This window comes from Cardiocondyla obscurior, linkage group LG23 (assembly GCF_019399895.1).
Source record: "Cardiocondyla obscurior isolate alpha-2009 linkage group LG23, Cobs3.1, whole genome shotgun sequence".
NCBI classification, from domain to species: Eukaryota; Metazoa; Arthropoda; class Insecta; order Hymenoptera; family Formicidae; genus Cardiocondyla; species Cardiocondyla obscurior.
In genome coordinates, this window is record NC_091886.1 from 3,555,747 (window position 1) to 3,581,429 (window position 25,683).

Consider the following 25,683-nt stretch of genomic DNA (forward strand, 5'->3'; position numbering starts at 1 on the left):
TCTCTTGCCGCCACTGCTAATTACTATTTTTAAAACATTAAAAGTAAAGTTTGTTAAATGAGTGGGAGTTAATTATGAAGCTACCGGGAGAGGCCGGAGGTAATTGGAGCGAACGACAAACAAAGGCTCGTACCTACGGCCACGGACTACAGCTACACTCAGCCGCGGTAGGCAGGGCGGGTGGGCCACCTACTACCTACTTTATTTTCGCGGAGAATTTCTGATCCATTCGCCATCGTTAATCCCGGCCACTCGTCCTCGTCCGCGCGCAGAGCTCTTTCATTCGTCCTGCCAATTACGAGAGCTCGAGGCGAATGTCGAACCGGTTAAATTGCGAGGCTCCTCCGCAGCCCAAGGCGAGGGCTGCACGCGAGAGCGTGTCCTCGTGTGCAGACTGCGCGACTGCGACGCAACCCCGCGCACCCATTCCCAATCCCATTCCCGTGCCCGTGCCCGTACGCCTTCCTATTCCCGTACCCGACCGCATCTCACCGAGGAGAGAGAGAGAGAGATAGAAACTATATTCTCTCCCCCATATTCCTCTCGTTTTCCTGCACAACGCGCGACCTACCCGCCTATACGTGTCTACATACAGTCTTTTCTGCTGCTTTGTGGTTATTAACGGGCGATTCATTAATCAAATTTGCCGCTTGTAATCTAACGAAACTAAGCTGCAGTGGTAAACAAAGTGCGACAGCTGTCTAATACCGCCGATGATTTACCGAGAATCCATCGCGAATAGATTATGTATATGCAGTACGGACGTAAAAATCTTATCTCTGTTTCTATAATTAACTCAAACAACGAACAATTAATATCCAGCCGTGTAATTTTTCCGAACATTTTCCTCTCGTTGCGCGGGTGTATGGTTTCCATGCTGTAGTAAAAAAAAAAAAAAAAAAAAAAAAAAAAAAAAGAAGAGAGAGAGAGACGAAAAAAAAAACGGAAGGAAGAAACGGCGCCGACTGTCGCATTAGCGAATATTAGGCGAGTCTCGCGGTAACTTACGGGCCAATAAGTTTTTTTAAGGTATCGCGTTTCATGCCATTTGCGTGGGCGAGGGAGAGAGGTATCTCCGACGAAATCAAATAACGTGCGGGCGCGCGCGCACGCGAGGTTTGAGTTTTACGGTTATTAATTAACCGATACCAGATTTCTGCATTAGCGCTACGTCCCCGCTAATGCATGGAATACAAGTACCGGCATAATATGTGTCCTTTCCGCGGCGGATAGATACGCCCCGATACGAAGATACATTCGCGTATCAACAAAGAGCTGGATGCATCGGCGTATTACTCCCTTCGGCGCATATTATCTTTCATTACACACTCGGAAATACGCTCGTTCCGCGTAGCTCCTTGTTTTAAAGGCCGATTGCTCTAAAAACAGGAGTATAGAATGTCCACGGAGGCTGAATTTTATTCTTTCGAACCGACATTATTCGCGTGACTCGATTCCTCGCTAGCCGGGCGGCTCGCTAATAGTGACGAGCGGACAAAAGGGCGCGGACGGTAGAAAGAGACGCGTCGCCGTAAATCCTGAACGCTCCGTTAGTAAGATGTTTCTCACGCTGTTGATCTAAAAAGATCAAAAGAAAAGAGGACGGCTACGTGTCGCGGAGAAGTGGCGATGTAAATAGAAACCTCTTTAGGGGCATAACTCGACGCACGCCGTCTGTGAAAGACATATGGCATCGGACGGAGGGCGTCGCCAGAACGTGCGTTCGGTGTCTCAGTAACCGGCTCTGACGGATAGCGCCGGAAATAGCGAAAGGGATAGGCACGGCGGGCTGTCGTTGAACGTACACCGAGCGCGGAGCAACAGTCGGGCTCGTCTGAGAATCTCACCGCCTCATCCTTTTACTTTTTACCCCGTTCAAGGGTCATGATGCACTCATTAAGACCGCGTGTTATGTCTCCTCGCATATCGTGCCTCCGCGCGGGGAAGATGCGAATTTGTCCGGCAACGATCTCGCAAAAAGTCTACACCTCTTAAATCTTATGAATCGTCACGCGAATCCGACGGGATGCGAAAAATATTAGAGACCAGCACGGAGGCGGCGTAAAGAAAAATAGTCGGAAAGTTAGATGGCGGCTATAAAGTGGAAAATCGAAGAGGAGATCCGGCGAAGGATAAAGTTGTATTTGGGACTATTTACTAAATACAACTACACGGAACTGCCGCGCCGACCTATACATCAGTGCTCTTCTTTATCGAACATCTTCTCCGACGCGCCGTATTTCGAACTATCGAACTTTAAAATAGACGCCCGCCGCAAACGCTTCCGCGGCAACTTATATTCGCGAGGGAAAACGAACTAATATAGATTCTGTAAAACAAAAGTAGTTAATGACACAGAGTCCTTCCGTATTAGCATACGAGAGACAGAGAGGGGGGATTAATCTACATTTATTTCTCGCAATTTATCCTTTGCGCCCCGGTAAACCAAAGTGTTGTTGCTGGAATCGGGAAATGCCATCGAAATATCTCTATTATGGAGGAACGCTTTCCAGGCGGGCGGAATTGTAATACGCCTGCTGAATACAATTGATCTATCATCGGGGAGGGAAAAAAAAAAAAAAAAAAAAAAAAAAAAAAAGCGGGAGAGGATTTTGCGGAATAGCAATTTCCAAACCTGCCAAGACACGCAACACAACTAAACGTTACCAATCTGGCGAAATCATTTATCACTACCATGTCCGAGGCATTATACGGTATGTGCAAAACCATCGGGTGAGGAGGAAGGGCAAGAGGCGAACGAACGGACATTGGGTTGTGTGATGGACACTCAATTACTTTATGTGCCGGCAGCTAAAAATAACTGCATATATCGCGCCGGCATTGCGCAATGTACCCACTTCTCTCGAAAAGAGTAACAGTAAACATGTCTAAACCAGCCGAAGCGTTCGCTATTTAACAATTCCCACGACATTATGCGGTATATCCTTCGTACGGTAATGCTTTCGCGATTAGCATCAATTAATTTATTCCTCCCAGCACTTTTATTTGCGACAGAGAAAATATTACGCTCGTAAAAATTTTTTATCTGCTCTCAATTTTTTTTTTTTTTTACTTTTTATATATTTCTTTTTATTTTCCTTCCTATTAGTTAGTTTAATCGATACGATTAGCTCTTTAATCGGTCGACGCTCGTCAAGACGGCGGTGGATGAGAGGAGGAATAAAAATAAAAATATTACATCGATGCGCCGCTTTGCTAATAACGAGGAAATAGATATCGCATGTTTCCGCGCGAGTGTGACGTCAAAATCGTGCAACGTGTGATTTCCATGGAAACAGAATCGTCGCGATGCAACGCGGCGCGGTGGTTGTTTTACGAGTCTGTTTTTCGTCTATGCTAATATACGACTATGACGATCGTAATCGTTTCCATCCCTACTGCCGAGCCCCCAGCCCCGATATTATCCAATGGGCTTGTAGATACTTTAGAGTTTTCGCGAGCGCTTCAAAGTAACTTTCCGAGGATTTAACGAGTTCGCCGCGAGCACCGACGCCGTGCCGCTCTTATATTGTCTTCCGACTGTAGAAAGAGGGAGAGAGAGAAAAAAAAAAAAAAAACGCCGTTGCTCTCGCATCATTTGCTTGTAATAATTCCTTAAAAGTTTCTAAATTATTTCTTAAAATCTTCGCTTAACGATTCCTCTTCGGTTCATAAATAATATATTTGATTATCGAGTAAAGAGCACGAAAATTTCTTTCTCTCGCGAGCGACATTCCTCGATATTGAATTCTCGCTACGTCCTTCCGAGCGCGGGGCAAGGGGAAAATCTCGGCGCGCCGTCTTTTTAATTACACAAATTTACACGGGGCCACTCTCCGAACGCGGAGCCGTCAGAATTCTCTGAACAAGGAAAGCCGGTAGAATAGCACTGGCACGCGAACTTGGCCCTTCCGCTTCCTCATCCCGTAGGTCGACCGCCGCAATTTGCCTGTTTTCCTCGCGCCGTTGCAACCCTCGTACGAAGTGCTATCCCTGCTCGCTGACTCTTATTTCACGGATGCAATATAACCGCGAACATAATCTCGAGATAGCGAGAATAATTCCTGCAACGGAGTTAATCAAAGCGTGTACATGCAGCGTGCACTTGTACAGACAGTCTCGCAACTACTGCAATCAACTACAGTTTCCACGCGGAAAGTAAAAATTATCACGATTGGGATTCGCGGGTATGCGCCGTATAGAACTTGGGCGACGTATTAGGACGGCTTTGTGGAGCAACGTCTATAAATAAATTAGAGTTAATGAGCCTTCTATAAATAACGCACGCATCACGAGATAAAGGAGGATGCATCATTTTCAAATCGTAATTACTCGGTCGGGGGAGAAAGACGCGGGGTAGAACGAGGTACCGCGTAGAACAACGTATACGACAAGAGGGCACCCCTATCCGCCCCCTCCTCAGGGCATTGTATCCCAGGGGCCGTTATTCAGAGGAACCGGCTCGATTTGAGAGCCGCGGCGATGCAGCTGGCATTTAGCAGGCATTCAATTAAATATTGATCCAGCTCCGTTTAGCGCCGGTAAACAATTATGCACGCTAATTAATGCCCCGGCGTTGTCGGCGCAATCGAACCGAATCGTCCTCGAATACGCCGCATTCGGCTCGTCGTGGATCATCGATCTCGCGGGATATACATTCTTCTCTGCGGGCAAGCCCTGTTCGATCCTAATTAACATAGGAATATCGATCGTCGGAAATGGAGAAACGGTAAGCGAATGAACGACTTTAACATAAAATATAAATAACGTGAAACAGGAATAACTCGAGAGGATCAATAATAATATTATATAAAGAAACTACGAATGTTTTAAAAATAAATAAATTCTTAATTGAAACGTTTTCGTATTAAAAAAAAAAAAAAAAAAAAAAATTTAAGCCGCGAGCTGTTCGTTTTGGTACGCCAAATTAAATAAAACTGCAGTTAAGCTGATGAAAAATAGCCTTCCTCTTAAATCGTTCGTCAATAGATGCCCTGCGTAAATTTGACAAACACATCCAAGATGTTGCGACTAACTGGGAACGACGGCTCTCCCCGCGCGCGCTTGTAGAGACGCGCGAGCGCGTAACAACCGGCTCCCTTCGACAATTTTGTCTGCAAGGATACTAATTTCGTAACGTCTTCGTCTAATCATCCTAAAGGTCTCGCGGTGTGCGTGTCCCGTCGGCGGCACAACGAGCGTGACGAGCGGTGGTGCGGAGGTGCGGAGGCAGGAGAAGATGCGCAACTAGCGAAAGAGCCCCGGTATAATTAAAACAGCGCCGAGGAGAGTCTACGAGAAGAGACAGACACCGTGCTGATTTCATTAAACGTCTTACCTCGGCGCAACCTGCTTTCTGTTTAGTTCGGGACCTTTCGAGGCTTTCATTTCGTTTGCCTGCGTCGAAGGGAAAAAACCAAGGAAAGTACGAGACGCGGGGACGCGACGATTTTCGAGGCTCTAACGTTCATTTCTGTACAAATTAGAATTCGCCGCGTCAAATTTTCATTGGGAATTTCGAGAAAACAAGGCATTAAACTTGCTCATCGCCAAAAAAAAAAAAAAAAAAAATGTTTGACATACGAAGCGAATGTTTGTTCTGTAAAGTATTATTTTTAAGAAGAGAGAGAGAGAGTTTATCACGATTTAATTTCGCGAAATAGCGCAAGGTTAGCTTTCAACTTTTGATTACGGGAGGTCTTTTGTAACGATTACTCGATTACACGCGTGGAAAATCATTAACGGTAGATATGCACCATTTACGATCGCGGCGCATCCAATTATAGGTTGTCAATCGCAGGGCACCATGGCTCCACTAATCTGCAGCCCCTCGCATGTACGAGATGACACGGTCTGTTTACAGATTCTAATAATCTACCGAGCGATTCCGGCGATAAATTACGCCGCCTCGTAAAATCCCAGCGAGAATCTCAACGTGCCTCGACCAAAGTTCCCTAATTGTTTACACGTTGCCAGGGCGTCTTTAGCGAACAGTTTTACGCGAGGAGAAGCTCGCATTGAAAAGGACCGTTTAAATCAGCCACGTGGACTGTCGTGAGTAAAGACGTGCGAAGATGCGGGCAAAGAGACACGTGTCCGTGTCCACTGGCTCGCGAAATTCCGTGGCACACAATCGCGACGTGAACAAGTTGCTCCTTAATGAATTTCTCAGCGGGCGCCCTTTGAAAATTCCCACGGGACCCTCCGAACCGCGCGCGGGACTCATCGACGTCCTGATTTACGCGTCGTGATCTCCGATCTTCCTACGAATGCCAAACGACGGGAGGAATAACAACCCTTCCTCTCATCCCGAGCCTCCTTTCCTTCCTTTCTCTCCTCCGTCCCAAGTCCTCCCTTTATTCGCGCCCGGGGCATAAATAATCCAAGCAAATTTATAATGACAATTACCATAAAAATTGTCACACAATAAAATATTCGGAGAAATTTACGATCGTGAAGCCTCCGAGCGGGATTTTCTGAGAGCCTTCGGAGAGAGGGAGGCCACGCAATTCCCTTCGCCCTCTGCGCCATCTCCGTCCCGTCCCCGTCCCGTCCCCGACTCCGCACGTGAGCGCAGAACTTTACAGCCAATTATTTTATACGCCGCTTTATTGTAGCCATATCTTGTCTCCTGAAAGTTCCACAATTGGGATCTACGAATCGAACGCGGCGAACAACTCGATTATTTCGCGTTACGAAATATTTTATATAAACTATTCGCAGGCGAATTTTATTAAACGGTATATCGCGCCGTGAAATGTACGGCAAACATTTGTATCCGCGAAAGTAATTTAAACGGATCGACGTTGCGATATTAAAGTATTCGAGATTTAACTCGCGGTGAAATAATTATTTTTAGAAATTAAATATTTCTGCGGCTGCGTGTATTATGTATTCGCAGAGAATACTTTATTATAACACCGGCCATTAATTACTTAGCCAAAGAAGTTCGGTGCCGCGCGGGAGCCTTCGTTAACGTTAAATACGTCCCTAGCGCGTTAGTGTAAATCAAGCAGTGGTAGTCCTCTCTTTCCCTCGTAGATCTGGGGTAAACGCGAGGGCGGAGTAAAGAGTGCAAAGGGACGCGGTAGGGGCAGCTAAATGATCTCATTAGCACATTCCTGGCTGGCCGCTTCTTCCATGTGTCAACCGAACTCAGCTTACCCTACGAAACTGTTTGGGACGACTTAACTGTCGCGTAAATAATCTTCTGCTTGGGTGCCGGCTCTAACGAACGCTGAATGTTTAACGAAGACGCCTCAATAAGAGCAATATCGATTTTTTTTTTTTTTTTTCCCACCACCGCCAACGTTCATCACGCTGTTCGTTAGAAGTTTTGTATCGATCAAATTACCTTTTCTTTCACTTGACGTTTGTAACAGAGAGCAACTCGTACTTTACTCGGATATCGTTAAATAATACTTTAACCTCTCTTAACATTTTGTAATTGCGCGCATTTGATACAAGTCAATCTATTCGGATAAACTCTTGAAACGGGATTGTTAGAGAAAGCACTGCCGGAACAATGTGTAGACACCTGTTTGGACACGTGGGAATATATAAACGAACGACGTCCATTTGCACCGATGCGGAAGACTTTAAGGGTGAACGGTGTGCAGGCAACCAAAATAAGTAGCCATCCGTTCCGCGTAACGGTCTCTGATTTTCTGACCCCGGAGCTTCGTTTACTTTTTGTTATTCGCCTTTGTGTACACGTTACATTAAAAAGATTAAAAACTTTAATTCATAAATTAAGACATCTCCCCGGGAGCTTACGGAGCAAAGCGGCGTTATCGAATTGATGCCTCTTTTATTCTAATCGCTGCGCCTTTCCGCCCTTCGTTTTCTTCAGACATTCGCGAGCTGCCTTTCCTTCCTTTTTCCTCCCCCCATCTCTTTCTCTGTCTAAATAAGTCCGCACACGTACGCGAGAAACATTCAGCGTTCTATAGCGTGGCGCTAGGCGGATTTAATCCTAGCAAATTAATTCCATTTTCTCGGAGCATCGCGCATTCTCTGTGTTTCGTCCTTCATCAGCTCGGCTATGTGCAACCAGCCCTTTCCCTTGGTATGCCTGCCCCTCCCCCTCCCCGCGACCTTCCCCATTGCCGAGTTCTAGGACTCGGTACCTTGCCGAACTATCCCCGCAGCCGCCCCTCGTCGAAAAGCTATACTCGAGCCGGTCTACAAGGAATTGTTAATTGCTCGTGCAGCGCCAATTTGCATAAATCAATTTTAAATCAACTCTCCAGCCTGCGAAGAGTGCGCGCGGGGCGTCTCGCAGGCTGGAAACGCACGGGATATGCACAGGTGCCCGACGTAGACGCGACGAGATGCGACGCGACGCGACGCGACGCAACGTGACGCAACGCGATGCGACGCGGTGCTATGTACCGTTTGTACTGTATAACGACTTATACACTGGGTGTCTTGAACGATACGTCGCGCCGCGCCGTCCGAGGCGTCGACATGCGTGCGCGATCATGCCGACTCACTACAACCTGCGTGTCTCGAGTTGGCCTCGCGGTCGAACGGAGTAACCCCTCCCCCCCCCCCGATGGGGTATCGAACCGACGCGACCACGGGGGCGAAAAAGTTCCGCGGAGTGACAACGGCGTATCGCGTGACCGAGGGACGAGGAGCGGCGTCGGCGAAAGAAGGGACGCGGAATTTCAATGACGCATAAAAATGAGATGTTTAGATGAAAACGAGAAGATAAGCGGACACGGGAGAACGGACGGCGGCCATTTAAATTGTAATTTCCAGTGCGAGTTCTATACGAGAGATCGCGTGTCCGTAATGTATGCGCATCTCAAGACGTTCCACGTTTGCACAGCGGCGTACGTATACCGTGCACCTCGTGCCGGAGTGTCGCCGGACAACGCGAAAAACTAGCCGTTTTACGTAACCTTCGTCGAATTTGCACTCCTGCGTCCGGTTGAGAGACAACAGGCTATATATTACTTTTAACTATCACGCGATATTAAAATACAATCCATTGTTAAAAAAAAAAAAAAGAAACTTTAAATCGCGCCAAGATAGAAAGCGTTTTCGTACGGAATAATGTGATTTTCTTACAACTATCTTATACCCGGCTTCGATGCCGCAACGCGGCACGTTTGTCGCGCGGAATTGAGTTCTCGATCGCACTTATTGAGAGTTTTAGTAGGTTTGAAACATGCAAAGCAAAAGACAGTAAAGTACCGAGCCCAGCAGACCATTACTCGAAAGAGCGGCTTGTTTAAAGAAACATACGTCGTAGAACGATGCCCCTGGGTATAACGCCGAGGGCTGATCGCTCGTGTCACCCGCGATTATGGCGTCCCAAGACTGACTGCAGTATGTCACGCAGAATGCATGAATGTGAAAAAATTATTCAAGAGTCGAATATGCTTTGTGGGCGAAAAAAGAACGCAATGTTCCATTAATTTAAAAAGTCTCAGATAAAAATCAAACGTGTGTTTACGGCAACGTGCTTAAAAAAAAAAAATAAAAAAAAATAAAGGAAAAAAAGCGATATGTACGCACAGAGCAGATATCTTACAATTAGGTTTCGAAATATGTGCCTGTAAAACGAACGTGCGTAACAATGATACGGAAATCTTTCGGAAATAACGAGAGAGTGAGATGGTAATAACTTGGAAGCACAACAAAGCGATATGTAAATGACACAGCGGCGAGAATGACATAAGCTTTTTCTTTTTAATTAATTTAAAAAGATGATATAAAAGAATGACATCGCTCAATGTTAATGCCGATATTACCGAAATAACTTTCGACATTTTATAAGATATTAGAAAAATAAGTTATTAATTTCTCTATCGGAATATTTGAAGTTTATTGAATAATATATTTGATTGCAGATTGTCGAGCATGTGCGGAGGTTCCTTTGCCTAACTTGGGTGAGTGAATTATATATTATTGCATTAAGCATGCAATTAATTCATGCGAAATCCGATAGCATTAATTGCTTTACTATTAAACGACATTTTGCTATTAATAATAATACTTCGTCTTCTATGTTTTAATTAACGAATAAGCACGACAGAATGCGCCATAAGATTTCGCAATTCCGAAATGTGTAGATTAATATTTTCCTGTTGTAAGGATTAAATTATTCAGTGAAGAAATCACTTCACGGCGCGCATTCCCGTGCTATAGAGTAGGGTTGCTTCGTATAATATACGGCCGAGGCAGGTATTTGTATCTGTAACAGTAATTACTAGAGCGCGCAGATACATTCTCGGCAGAATTAATCGCGTGAGTATTGATCAATTCTCAGGAAACGTAAAGTCGCTTTTACGCGGGGGTCTCTGATACAATAGCGTAGAATATGCACGTTAAATTTTCTCACGACGTTCTATAACGATTTCATCACTTAAAAAAAAAAAATAAAACACTAAACAATATCAGCTGCGATATAAAGCGAATCAAGTACCCTCCCAAACTTGCGCTTCGTCCTATACTCGTACGTTTCATAGAATTTTTTTTCTTCATGCTAATGAGAAACCGCCGCATCGATGAAGAACATCAGACATTACGACATCATTGTTCCGCATAATTAATTTTGTACAATTCTCGATTGTTCCCGCACGACGACTACGACGACGACGACGATGACGACGACGACGACGACGACGACGACGAGGATGAGGACGACGTTTCATCGCGACGCGCTGCGCCGCGGCACGCAGGGCGGCAAACTTGCACGATTGTTTTGAAACGAAAGTAAATTTAATTTACCGGCTAATTATCGCCCGTGCAAAGTTCTGAATTAAACTTGTAATTGGCTTTCGCTTGATTCGAAGAAATTGTACTAAGCCACCCCTCCCACCCTCTTCTTTGCTCCCTCTCTCTTTCACTTTCCAGGCACCCATCTCCATTCCGCCACGAGACATTCTATGTAATCTCCTATATAGATGTATGTGTATCGATACGCACGCAAGAGCGAACTTAACCCAGCCTAGCTATCGCGGTCTTATCGTATGCCAAACTAAGCGCTATACACGTTAAGCCTAGTATAAGCTATCTTCGACAATTATTCATGGCAAATAGATTGCGAAGTGACATTTTTCACCGTTTGTGCATTCGTTAGTAATCTTTGCACGCGGAAAAAATTATTCAACGCAGCAGAACTAGCACAAATGCCCTTTCTGAATCGCGAGAAAATGAAATAAAATAAAATACGACGCTTGCAATATCCGAACAAAAATTTTGTCAAATGGGCCAGATTTAACACTGATCAGACTCGAAAATGTAGACGTTGTTGGTCAATCGTACCTGAAATTGTACTTCAACTATTCGCAATTAAACTTCACAAATTGTTTTTGAATATACGCAGACGATGTACATACATACGTACATACATTCGCGTCGCGCTGCATTACTGTTTAGTTGAATCGTCAAAGTCGGATTGCTACTCTACCACAGTCAACAGAAATTTATTCTCCTCTATACGATAAAAAATAGTTTGCAGTTTAAATCTCGCGTAATTAGATTTCAAATAAATTGATCGGTTTAATATTGAACTTGTCCTGCTTCGATTTCTGCCTGCAGAGTACATTCTTTCGGTAAAGCTCCTTTGTCTTTTTTTTTTTTTCGACCGGTATCATATTAACGCTTTCGTTATTGTGTTCGTAAAATTTGCAAGGGGATAAAATAAATTATAATTTTGCCCGAGCAAGAGCTCCGCGAGCCTTCCTAGTTTTTCTGGAAAACCGTTAAAGATACTGAGTTTTCTTTTGAGGAACAAAAGAATGAGCTAGGAAACGGCGTAAGAGCTAAATTACTTGGCTGTTCGAAAAATGGTCTGCGAAAAAAAGATATTTAAAAATTGCTGAAAAGAGCGGCGGGACGCGCGGAAAGACCGTGCGTGGTCTGAGAAGTTTTCCGGGTTTTTGGAATTAAATCAACGATTTTTTGAAAGTGACGATAAGTGGGCGCGCATGCGAGTTGCGCGTTTAAAAATTATTTCACCATTTGTATCGACCCTCAAAAAGGTTGACTACCTTATGCTTTAAATAACTCTCAAGATTTTCATCGGCCGCGCGCTATCGTACACGCACACGCAATTCTAGAATTTCACGGTATACTATGTGAGAAAATAGCTCTTTGTTTAGAATGTACGCAGTACGCGTACACACATGTGTAGAGCAGATACGCTGAAATAGATAAGGGGAGATACGACTCGGCTTAAGGAAGCGGTTAATTACCAGAAGATAGTAAATTGCCAGTAGCACGGACCCGTGCTTCGCTTATATCCGAAGAAACCTTTATCCCGATCACAGATACTTGCAAGTAATAATCTACCGATCGTTTACAAGTTGATTAGCAATAAACGTCGAAAGAAATTGATTGCTCGGAAAAAAAATCGTTAACTACTTTGCTTCAATCCAACCCTTTTAGCCCGAGATATAATTTTGCACGATCTGATCGCGAATGTGATCTGATTTATTAGAACTGGCTTGATTTAGCTCGCCCGATCTAGCCCGCTCTAATGTCGCCGATAGTTTCTTAATCTAGATCGACCGCATCGTTATTGCCGATAGGATCTCACAATTTTCAACTTATATCCCCGAAATAACGTGGCAGGGCTCTTATGTAATTTTAGCTTCTTATATAATTAAAAAGATAACTACAGGGGTGACGGGGTGGCAAGCCGCGCATCCGTGAAGTCGAAGATAGCGTACACGTGACGTCACAGGACACGTCGCTCAAAGAGCTCCGAGAATGGCCGGAAGTCGTGAAATGGGATTACTTGTTCATACGTATGCGGCCGTTCCAAGGTGATAATTGAATAGATAGGCGCCCTCCACTTCTTCCACCTGGCACCTCTTCTTCGATTTTCCTTCGTTAACGAACGTCCCGGTCCGCGATATATCGCGCGACGGTAAAAAAATTTGTCCCAGAATTTGTATATCGGTAATGGCCGGAGGAAACTTAATGTGATAAACGTTCTTTTATCGAGAATGGGTTTGCCCGCCGATTTCTAAGGTCGCGAAGTAGCCGAAGCCTTCTCCTTTTTGTAGCATCAATTATGTCACGGCGCAATCTCCAGTATTTAAATATAAAATTTAATTTTTCCAAGTGTAATCTTTTTAAAATGCACTCCTGGCGTGCCTCCGATTGAATTAACTTTGAATGAATTATTTCGGGACAAAGGAGACTAAACACAAGACTAGACCAGACCGACCTAACTTGGAATACATTGCTTAAAATTAGGCTAAGCGAGACGAAATTAGACTTAGGCTGCGCAGGACTGTGCTAAACGCAAGTAGTTTGCGGTAACGCCGACCTTTCGCTAATGCAACGATAGAGATGAAAGAGTGCGGGAAGAATCGAAAATAAAAGGCGCGGCCAAGCGTGGAAGACCTGTTTCCCATTAGGGATCTCTCTCCGTAGGCGTTTAATCACCCAATTAAGAGGATTTTCACGTATGTTAATTAGACAAAACACATGCGAAGCGTCATTTCTCTTTTCCCTGGTAGCGCTTAAACTCGAAACCTCGATTACGCTCAAAGACTCATTGCTCGAAAAAAAAAAAAAAAAAAAAAAAAAACATGCTAAACAATTATATTTAACGATTATATTTTTAATAAATTTTTAACTTTTGAACCGAAGAGGAATTGAGCATACATACATCCGGACTAGTCTAATTTCAATGTCGGAGGAAGGGGTACATTTAGTAAATACCATTAAATTGACATCTCGTATATCAGAGAGAAGTATGGCGTTGCTCGCGAGTCTTTTCTAGTTCAAGCCGAGATTAGCCAACGTGCTCGAATTTTGGCACGAGTGCAATACGGAAGAGATTCCACGACTCTCGTTTGCCTTCGTTATGTCGGTAAATTTGAAATAATTTTTTTCCCGGTAGATAGAAAGCAATATTTATTACTCTCGCATGTTGCACTATCATAATATGTAATCTATCATACGAAAATATAAACGTTGTGCATCATGAAAAATAATCGCGCATTTTTAGATCGTTAAAATTATTTATTCATTCCATTGAGATATCGACTTGCCGCGTAAATTTTTCCCAAAAATACATTTTATTCGATTATTTAAAAAATCATTACCCTCGAAGATTATTTCTCTTCAAACTTTTAATCATTTCCAATTTTTTTTTTTTCCTCCTTTTTTTTTAAACTGATGTAGCTGTCGGAAACTGCAACTGCGGAACCCTTTCACCATAATCATAATGCTCCAGCAGTGTTAATGAAAAAACGTACTATCGTATTACCAATTACATTGTGATTTTAATGAAACGCAAGAATCAGAAAAAAAGAGCGCTGACGCATTGCGTCCGGTGCGGTTATTCGAACGGGGAGTCGACTTTTTAATTGAGAGCTTTTTATATTATACGGTTATAAACGCGCACGGCGCGCAAATGAACTACCCTTTATCGCGCATTGTACTCGCTTTCGCATCAAAAGCGAAAATCCGCCGATATCATCCGTCGCCTACCTCCGATCGATTTTCAACATTTAATTATCCGGCGCATCAAAACTGGTCGATAAATCGAATTAAGAAGGTCCGTTTGCACTGATTATTTCCAGTGGCGAAAATCTGGAATTTCAAAATGGATTCGTGTTTTCCCGAAATAGCATATAATTATTCGAACGTTCGATGTAGCTTTTTGAAATTTACGAATCATTAATCAACGACCAAAATTAGTTTTTTTTTTTTTATTTATTTTTTTTTTACCGAAACTATATATAGTCTCAGCGTCCAATTTATGAGTTTAACTTTAGTTTCGTAACTTATCAAATACGAGTTTCTTTTTGAGAGTGACACGGATTGAAAATGGCACGGCTAAGTAATTTGCGAACGCATCGCGACGCTAACTAAACGTGACGTCGCTCGCGCAGCTGCCTGCTGCCGATAAATCTTCTCAACGATGGTAAATTACATGCTTTGCCTAATATTAATTACGGTCATTATTCACGCTAGCATTATTGAGCGTCCACGTGTCTTTATTGTCAAAAACACCGCGGCACGGTTAGCGTCCCTATTTCCGCGCGATCGTTATCAGACTAACGACAATCCTTATCAGTGATTCGTACCGTCGGATATCTCGCATCCTTTCCGCCGAGATTCTCCTCCATTTGTGCACTCGTGCCGTATATTCGAGCACTTGTTAAATCGGTCTTCGTCCCTTGTCAGAGATTCGCGTCGTGTCCGTGGATTCTGCGGTAATAACTGGACGCCATTATAAAACCTCCTGAGGGAAACCAGCTAAGGGTAGTTCCTCCCTTCTGACTACCCTCCCTCTCCCCCGCTCGTCGTTCCTTTCTTTCTCCCCTCCTCCGCCGTACCCGCCTCGCAACGTCCATCCCGTCGTCGTTACTACCAGGATACGGATTATCTCCGTTGACCGACGATATTTCTTTTGCCGCGATTCCACGAGTCTCGTTCTGCCGTTTCGACGTACGATTTTCCCAGATCTTTTCCTCCGCGCATCCTTTTTTCCCGTCATTTGCCCTCCGGAGGCACCTTTTGCTCCCCCTCTCTCCTCTTTTCCCACTGTCCTTTCTTGCACGGTTGCCGCAACCCTTTTTCTCGAACCAGCCCGGAAGCAGACGTGGAAAAGTTTTGCCGACGCTTGTAGTCAGTTGTGCGCGACTATTTGCTTCAGGTGCAAAGGCCCGTCGATTTTTAACTGATCGTTCCTCAGGGACTTTAAATGCGAGAACGCGACGAGGTTGCGCATCTTTGCAGACACCGATGATTAATCGAATAGCCTAATTCTCGGAGGAGAAAGATTCTAGTCTCTGACAGCGGCGAGTTTATGAACGCAGTTGTACACGTGAGCGCATCAACGTCAATACAAACGGCGATACCGCGCAAATTATAGCGAACCGGATTGAAGCGTAATCCCCTCGTATGGTACGCATGGGGTGCCACGTAATAATGATTCGAGTGAAAATATAACAAATATAGTCGCCGCCGCCACTCGAAAATGTCTAAATTAGAGTGGACTTGGTCGAGCCGCCAGCAACTCGATCAGCCGAGCAACTCAATCGAGCGGTCGAGAATTGAATACGCACGAATAACCAAAACGAACTTTATCTGCAATTCGACGCGTGAAGAAATAAAGCCTATATCTACGCAAATGTTTTCCCTTCGCTTTTTTTCTTTTCTCTTTTTTTTTTTTTTTTTTTATTTTTATTCTGCCACGCACAAGTTTGCGTGGGAAATTTCCCACCACTTTAAATGTACAGACGAGACCTTCGTATTAGATGTATTCATAACTAAATTATCGAATCCTTTTTACTCGCGCGTTGAGCATGCTAAACACACCGAAGCCCATATAGGCGAAGGAACGGCCGTCGCGTTGGATTAAGGGCGCGGTGAGGTAAGGGAGGAAGGGGGTCGCCGTTAGGCGGGCGGCGGAGAGGAAGCGGACGAGGCGAGGGTAAAGCACTAATGAGCAAATAAGGCGAAAAAAGGTGAAAATTCATTAGCAGTCAGCTAGCAATGAGCGACGGTGGGAAGGGTTACCGAGAATCGGCGTAACTCTTTTCCTAGTAAAGGACTCCGGCTCGACAAAGGACTCTAAAAATAAATATATAATTAAACGTCGCGATAATGAACTTCTTTATGCGGCGTGGTTGCGCGCGGGATACACGTGGACAGGTGCCCCCTTCCGAGGCTCAACAATCCCGTTTCTCACATGCCTAACAATCTTTACCGGAGAGCTTATCAGTTAATACGAATACGTCTATGTACCTCGGTTTCGAAATAGATTACGTCTGCTTCCGTATTTCTTAAAAAATTGCTCGTTTAAATTTTCGACCCTTCGCAAACCTAATTTTTCTCTGCTGTACGTATACGTTGTTGTTTCTATTTACGTATTTAATAATACCTTGAAAGTTTAAAGTTGATCGAATCGTTGACATGTAAATTTATCAGTTTTCCGTCGAGTTATTTTCCTTTTTTCCTTTTTTTTTTACATTTACTTATCTACAATTATATACCTTTTGTACCGATTGACTCTTTTGTTCTCGCAACGATTTAATATCGGAAAGTCCTTTTCCGTTCCTTCTAACCGTTAATAGAATTTCATTTGCTTTTAACATCCCGCAAATTAATTAAATGAAAAGCACACGTGCGCTTTATTTTTTGTGTATGAGATATGCAAGATTTGCTCTTTGAACACAAATGTATTTCAAATAGAATTAATTCAAATATGTATAGACGAATTTCAATAAAATTTCGAAAGAGAACGCGGGCGATATTTTATCGCTGTAACATTAAACTGAAGTTATTTGGAGTTTTTTATGATTACCTAGTTAAATAGTCAAAGTGGCATAATTTGTTGCACGACGTGGGAAAATGTAACGTTAATTGAAAAGGATAGATATTACTCGTCGGAGTGTCGCCGAATTAACAGAGAAATATTTAATTGCTCCTTGCAAAACTGGTGACAAAGTCGTTATCAGGGTTAACGAATCGATTCATTAAGTCGCGTACTTCCCGACCGTGTATCGTGGAGGAAACGGTGGGGGAAGGTCGAATGCTCGCGGAGAAAGCACAGTACGGCAGCGTAATAAATGCATGGGATTAACGAGGAATAAATAACGAGAGACTGTTAATAATGTCGTACCCTCCCGGTCCCTTTCCTCCGCCCCTTCGTCACCGATTCCCTCGTTAAGCGACTTATGGTATACCGAGCGACGCGACGGAGGGCAGAGGGAAGATTCTCGCGTGAGAGACTGGCGAACCAGGAAGTTTTCGATGATCATTAAAGACGCATCTTCGGCCTACACGCTCGCGATCGGCTACTTAGCGATACCGTTACGGCCGCATTTGCAAGAATCGGACGGCCGCGGCTGGACCATGTGTCTCCTCTCGCCGTTTCACGGCGTGTTAACTTTCAATGCACGCTGATTTCGGAATAATAGATCTCCCGCTTATTCACGCAAAGAAAATGCTGCGGATAATTTTAGATAATTTACGGCGGTAAAAAAAAGAGAGAGAGAAGAAAAAAAAAATTATTTGAAGCACGTTGATCCTATCTAAACGACGCCCACGGTTTTTCGTAGCTCCGTTTCTTTCTTCCCTTACCGGCGCGTCGAGAAGGCGTAATCGCTCGGCAGTTAAGATATGTTCACGTGACCGCGTTAGTCGGGCCTTTTACTGTAATAAACGGCTGTGAACAACGACTTTTAATAGCTAAACGAAAGCATAGAGAGGAAAAGAATAGAGAGGGGAAGGCAACGTTTCTAGCGTAAAGGTAATTTATTAACGAACGCGTTTGTAATCGCGTGCTCCTTTCACAATGCGCGCACTGGCTGACCCCGCGGGCGAGCACGATGAACGCGCTTAATTAGTGTGCTTAATTAATAATTCTACTGCACCGGCCGCCAGCTCGTTTCTCTCTCGCTCACCCTCTTTCCTCCTCTACGGTCTCTTTGCTCTTTCTCTTTCGCTCCTACCGCTACCTCCGTCGCTCCTTCTCTCTTTCCATTTTGTGAACTCGGCAAGTGCGTGGAAACGGTCGTTATATCTTCTTTCGATGATTCTTAGGTCGTAAATGGAACCGCGCGGTTTTTTAACTCCCCAACCAAGCCGCGCGATGCCTTGGGAACCGACGATTATAATCGTAATTGAACAAGTCGGAAATGAGCCAACTTGTTATACGATACACGCGACAAAACATCATTTTTACCGCCGCAATCGATAACGAAGTACGTTCGTGCCTTGCAATTACGGTTCAAAGTAAAATGTACATTACGTTATGTCATTATGCATCTAGCCCACGCGACGGAACGTTCCTTGTTATGCTTCCTGCCCGGTTAATGTTCCGTGTTACGATTCCGACGATTCTGTATTCTCGAAACAAAGACTGTTTGCCGTAACGGAGGCACCCCTGACTATCGGGCCTGGCGTCTTTCCTTACCCGTCTTCAGGAAGTTGCACATAATCTCGAAGGGGAAAGGGCGGAAACGCGGAGCACGGCGACTTCAGAAAACACATCACGCTCCGCTTCGAGGGAAACATTTCAGCCGCGATGGCGATCCTAAACTTTTCTTTCGCTTATCAATTGTTATTTAAGCAGACCGAGGTTACTTTTGCGATTATAGCGAATTTACAAACGTTTCGAAATGGGGATTGATTAAAATCGAATGCACACCTGATCACGTTTGAAATACAACCTAGATTTATTATTTCCCCTCTCTTTTTTTTTTTAAGTTTTTTTTATATATTTTTTTACACCATTGTGCTCCTGCTCTGTCGCATTGTACGAGGGGCTGAATTTCTAACGCGAGTTTCTGGCACAAAGAGGTCGGTCATTACAGAGTACGTCGGAATTCGGCGGAATCAGGGAAGTCTCGATTTCAGGCAGTGACGACCGTTTGTATCGGTTTCATATTTCGTTGTTACATGTGCGAAACGCGTATTGTAACCGATTCGCGCGCTGCATCGATCTTGCTGGTTGTTTTTATGCGCGGCTCTCTCTCGCAATGCGAATCGAGCGTGATTTGTTTCGCGCTCGCGACTCTCTCAATTTTATCAATAACAAGAAGAAACCATGAGCGCGCTAGGCGCGCGATGTTTTTTAAAAGACCCCAATTACCAAAAAAAAAAACCATGCAACTTACCAGGCAGCATGAACTACAGCGGAGTTGATGAGTACTGCCGGTGACTGTAACATAAAGAAAAATATTAATGTAGACACGTTGGTATATTAATTAACAAAGTTAATCAAAAGATAAAGCTTTTTTTTATAAAGATTTTATTAAAAAAAATTTATATTTACCTATAAGTTGCTCCGCCGAGGCAGGATGCCCCCCGGGCCTGCTCCTCCTCCCAGATGGGACGTGTCGAGTCCTCCTTCCGCGCACGAGTCACTCGCGAATACCCCGCCCGTGAGTTTATAATCGCGAAATTTACTCAATCACTTACTCGCGTTCCCTATTCGGCACTCGCGATTATAAGAAAATCGTAAGACAAAAAATTCCGCCCGAACATTTTACGAAATTCTCGGTACGTCCGACGAACCGACTGTGGTTCGTATAGTTATTAAATCGGCGGTGACGACACTTGTACAGTAGTGAACGCAGGTGCCTCGATCTGTAACAAAAAAAATATACATAATTTAATAAACGGCAACAATAGAATCGATTAATTAGCTTATGAGATAAAAGATTTGTTCGGAGAGGTGAACGCGTAAGGATATAACTTACTTTAAGATAAGGAGACGTAATCGCACGTACTCTCCTCACACGGAAAATAGGGAGAAGATAGTTCTCGTGCCGTGCGATTTGCGTTGAACGAAAGTACGTATTAATTTCGGCACGTGGTTGCTGTGCAGTGCGTATACGTGTATGCCTGCGCGACCGCTGGAGAAGGACAGAGCGAGAGTGGGAGTAGTGGGGGAATATACCTAGCGTGAGTCACGTAGGCTCGCGCTCGCTCTCCTCCTCGCGCCCCCCCGTCCTCACTCTGCGCCCACTCCCCCGCACCCCTTCCCCCGCACCCCTTCCCCCCGCGGCTATCTATTCGTTATTCTCGTTTGATTTAATTGTAATATTTAATTAGTATGTCCAGACAAAGACGGTACTCCCCCCAGATCGTTTCCACGATCTCAAAAATCGCGAAGACCGTCTTTGCCTGGACATATTAATTTAATATTACAATTAAATCGCCACAAAATCGCCGACTTGATAGCCGACGTTGACTCTCGCTTGGCGTGAAGCAAGTCAAGCGAGAGAGAATTAATCAACGTCGGTCATAAGCGGCAACAATTAAAAAGCGAATTAATGCGTCACCCACCAATTTTTTTAAGATAAAATACCAAGTGAAGCAAATGCTTAAAATAATGCGTTACACAAAACAAAATAAAATTTGCAAAAAAATATAACTATCGTTAAAGCGTTTACCGTTCGAATGTTACAACGACGGGCAATATTGTTCTTCCGGACGCGAAGATAAGAGATCGACAAATGGCTCCTCAAACATAAGACACTTACGACGTCCATAAAGGCAATTTAATTCCGGTTTTCGCTCAAAAAAAAAAAAAAGGGGGAGGGAGGTGAGAAAGGGAGAAACTGTTTCAACGCGACAAGGCCTTAAAAATGACTTTCCGCGGATCATATCTCTGAAACGCTGATATTTACTAGCGATCGAAATCGTTTTCTGTTATTTCCATATTTCAAATTTCAATCCCAAAATTCACGGCCGTGGTAGCCTACACTCGCGGAAGAGTATGAGAAATAGGGTAGGAGGAGGGCAAGAGGGACGGAAGCCAGCAATTCATATATGCAGATCTGAGATTCGCACGCCGCCGCCTTCGATTCCCCGTCTCGAAGTTATTATCACATATATTAGACAACTGACCGTGTGCGCCCTTCCCGCTGCCTTGGCTCGCCCGCGCCAAGGCAGCCCTCGCCCTGTGGAACTGCAAGCAGTTCCGGATACAATATCGCGGTACGCCGACCGCGCCGTTATGGTAAGAACCCCTTTATTGTTTTATATTGTTTCCGCTTTCCGTCTTTCGTTACGCGCATTCCAGGGTGAGCGGACGAGGCAGAGAGAGAATATGAGAAAATCCACGTAAAATTTACGAGAGAGAATTAAATAAAAAACCAACGCCGCTCTTAAACGTCCGTCGCGTGCCATTTCGCGATCGATCACCAGCTAGAGTTCGCGGATTTTCTAGAGCACGTAAAATGTCACGCGTCGATAGGAAAAGATTGTCGGGTGATTTCGGGACCGTGCGAGGAGTCATTTCAGCCGGGCTGATACTATCGATTCAACTGATGATCGATTACCCATGCATCGCCCGGTGACCGCAATACTATCGCGAGGAAACCGTGCGAGGAAACCAGCGCGTGCACGTGCAGCTCGACGAAACTCGTATTTACCTTGCGGTTTCAATTCTGAACTTATTTAAATATAAATTACACACGAGCATATAGGCGGCTTCGTTGATCAACCGGATGATCTTCCTTACCTTACACGCTGTAGATCGCGAATTCGCGGTGTGAGAAAGCCCGTTTACCTTCAGGGCCGCTTAACAGAAAAGATATCGGCCACGCCGAACGGTCCCGGAAAAATTAAAATATCGCTTATCGATTTGCGCCCGCGGCGTATCGGCCGGCTTTATTAGATATATTCGTCCCGTCGAAAAGATATCGCGCCGCCGGAATCGCCGATCGCGATTATTTCTACTTATTACCACGGTAATCGTGCCACTTTACCGTCGAGACAATTCGAATAATAGCTCTTATCGAAAAATCAAACGGCTTACGCAATTAGAGAATGGATCTTAGTTCACAATTATGCAAATTGCAATTTTTCTGGAGGATTTAAACGCGCCTGCCGCGCGACAACGCGTAAATGCGGCCCTGATCGAGCTATCTCTCGATCATAATTGCGGCGAAGTGTGATCGCCTCATGCAAACAGCCGGCATGAAGCCGCAGATCGGACGATAAACGTCGGTTCTAGCTGAGCACCACTGTTGGACCCTTTGTGCTCTCGGATAACGATCATTATACGATCGTAATGGTGCGAGATTGTCGGTCTGCCGCATGTAAGGTACCACACCCGATATATACATACGTATATATATTTATATATACTATATATAACATATATAAATATATAAATACGTACATAAGTATATGTACGTGTATAAGTACGGATCTTCGCGTACGGCGGAAAGACATAATGATCTTCAACGGAAGGGAGAGGAAATACATGATCGATGCACCGTATCGATAATTCGCCGACAGGATGCATTTTGAGCGCAAGTTGCGTGCGCGGGCCAATTAGAATTTCGAAATATATTACTTCGCACGTGTAATTTGACGCCGAAACATTTTCAATGCGTTATCGATAATGCATCGTTCCGCCATCCATTTCGCTATGCGGAAATAAACAACGCGCAATTTTGTTTTATTGAATAATCAAAGGAGCTCGAATAGAATCTATTTATTATAGCACGATTTATTATTATTATTATTTTTTTTTAATGCAAAATTATTCCTAACTTCCCTACTTTAACAATGAAACTTGCATATTTGCGATTTACCGCTTTCCTCCTATATCGGTATTTTTTCGCGGTTAGTCGATCAAACCTACGCCACCTACATCGAGGACCGCAATTTCGGCGTGGTTTCACCGACGCGGAGAGACGGCTACCCTCTTCGACTACGAGCCTTGATTAGGCTTCCGGTTAATTAATAACCTCTCGTGCACACACAGCCATGGTCCACGTATGAATATGCATGCGCTGTGTTCTGCGTATCGTGGTGTGAGAGCAGGGGGTGTACTCCTACATACACAGATACGTAGAGGGGAGGCTGCGAGAGAGAGTGAAAGAGAGAGAGACAGCGAAGTGGAGTTAGAAGCTGCGCGAAGGACGAACAGAGAGATAGAAAGGGAGAATAGAGGAGGTAAAGAAGGGGGCCGGCAGAGAGGAAGAGGGTGAGTGGTTGAGGCTACTTATTTGCATTCGGAAAACAAAGGGTGTGGGCCGTGCTGTATGCCCTTCGTTCCGCGTAACGAAGGACCGCGGGAGTCAATCAAAAGTCTTCTCTCTCGACTTCTTTCTCTTGGGGAACGCGCGCGGAAGAAATTCGCGCCCGCAACGAGTAATTACCGCGACGTGAGCGCGAATTTTTCAAGATGGAACGACGTTACAGGGGCGCGACTCTTTGATGTACGCGGCGCTAATCTCTCTGGATGAAGATAGGGCGTGAATGTACTCGCGCAAACTAAATCAGCCGCAACAAGAATTACGCGTCTTTGAAACCGAAGGAAGAGGATAAAAATTTGTTTCAAGGCACTTTCCATGTCATTGGACTGGAGATAAAAATAAATCTCGAACTGAGCCGTCCGTCACGTTTGTTTACGTCGCGAGATCTGACGGCGTGATTACGACCGCGCACGCCACTCTCCGCCGCGTAGAAACAAAAATGAATTCATCTTGCACGCGCCGTGTTTCTTGGAGCTACGTAACGCGCAACGAGGCCCTTCGAGACAAACTTCGGCGCTAGGAATGTTTACCGTCTCGTTACAATTAGCGGGTGTCGGAAACGGTGAAGGGTCAGGGCGCGCCGTCCCGTTCCCCGCGTTCGAGGGGGGGCTCTGTCAGATACGTAAGCCGCGGAAAGGTGAAGGATGCCCGAAATGCAGGGAGATGCCCGGGCTTGCCGTAGATGTTTGGCTTCTACTGAAATTAAAAATATCGATTCCCATTCGCACGCCGGGCTTCATAGAGGCTCAATTCGTTTCTCTCCTGCAAGACAATACCCATTCTTCCCGCGGACAGTAAGAGGTACAAATTGCAGTTGCATCCCGCCCGCCACTCTCGCGCCCCCACCGCTCGCGCCGCGCAGGAATCCCCAACACAAAGGCTCTCTTTTTCATTTGGCTACCCCCTCCCCCCCTTTCCCACTTTCCTGTCTTGGTCTATCTCTCAACCCGTGCTTCCTTCGGGGTTCTCCTCCGTGTTTGCGCTCGCTCGTTCGACCTCCGCGACCTGTCCAAATGTATGGAGACGTAATGCTATACATAATTGACTAATTCGACGGATTACGCGGGAAAGAGCGAAACATCCCCCTGCCGTCCCTCTCGCGTGTGCACCGAAACCACCTCGGCTGTTCCTAATCGATCGCAATGACGCTCCGGCCAATCAGCCCGATTGGAAAGCACGAATTCGTGTTCTCTGGACTCGTCCGACCCTGATTGAATCGAACGATGTTCGGGGAAATTACGATTCGTCATTTCTACTAATTGAATGCCGCCAACGGGATGGGGAAGGACAAGGGGGCGCGGGGAGACGGCGCAAAAGTAATTCGTCTTTTCGCCGTTCGCTGGATCAAAGTTTCGGCCCCGCGCGATGCAGCGCAATATGTCGCTAATATCCGTGGTAATTGATGACGGACGAATGAGACCGGCGTGCTTTGAACTTCCGGTAAATTTAAGCAGAAAATAAAAGGATCTTATTTGTATGCAAAAATAGTAGAATCGCGTTCAATGAACAAAGAGCGACACGGCCACCATAAAAATACTGGTAATCCGATATTAACCCCTGATGAATCGAAGAACGTAAGTGGTTCCGTTTAAAGTGTTTCCGCCTCTGATTGCGCTGGAATGTGAACAATGAAATAACGTTCAAGCGATATCGAGACTCGAGTGTATATTCCAATTGCGCGCTGACGATCTGCGCGTATCGATTCGCTCTTACGTTATTTTGTATTATTGCTCGTCGCTAAAATGGATGCTATCATCGAGATCCACTTAATTTATTTGTCTTCGCAACGGTGCCCACGCGCCGATGAACGATACGAGTTCGTTAAATGCAATCGTTACGCGATCCCTAAAATGCAGTTATGCCGGGGTTTTTACTATTCGATTTGTTTCGCAGCTTCGAGGGATACGAGCGCATATATTAATTAAAGAAGCTACACATTTTTTTCCACAGCGACTATCAACTGAAAAATATTTTTACAGACGCGCCGTTTCACGTAAGAAGGGAAAAAAAAAAAAAAAAAAAAAAAAAGAAAAAGCATGACACAAAATCACTAGTTGCGTGTTGCGTTATTGTCTCGCACGAAAGAATTGAATTGAGATGCACATTTTAGATCATAAGAGGGTAAGCTGATCCGCGTTTAAAGTTGCAATCGTGACCAGCACCAGCGTCGATATAACCGGCGGCCGATATACCA

The 25,683-nt window shown here is 44.8% G+C and overlaps 1 protein-coding gene across 1 annotated transcript in view; it reads left to right on the forward strand.

Moving 5' to 3' along the window:
* Positions 1-25,683, forward strand: part of LOC139111298 (uncharacterized) — a 173,539-nt gene that overhangs the window by 36,760 nt on the left and 111,096 nt on the right. The window contains exon 2 of the mRNA XM_070671478.1: positions 9,864-9,902. The gene's annotated coding sequence lies outside the window, so the exon portion shown is untranslated. The remainder of the gene's footprint in view (positions 1-9,863; positions 9,903-25,683) is intronic.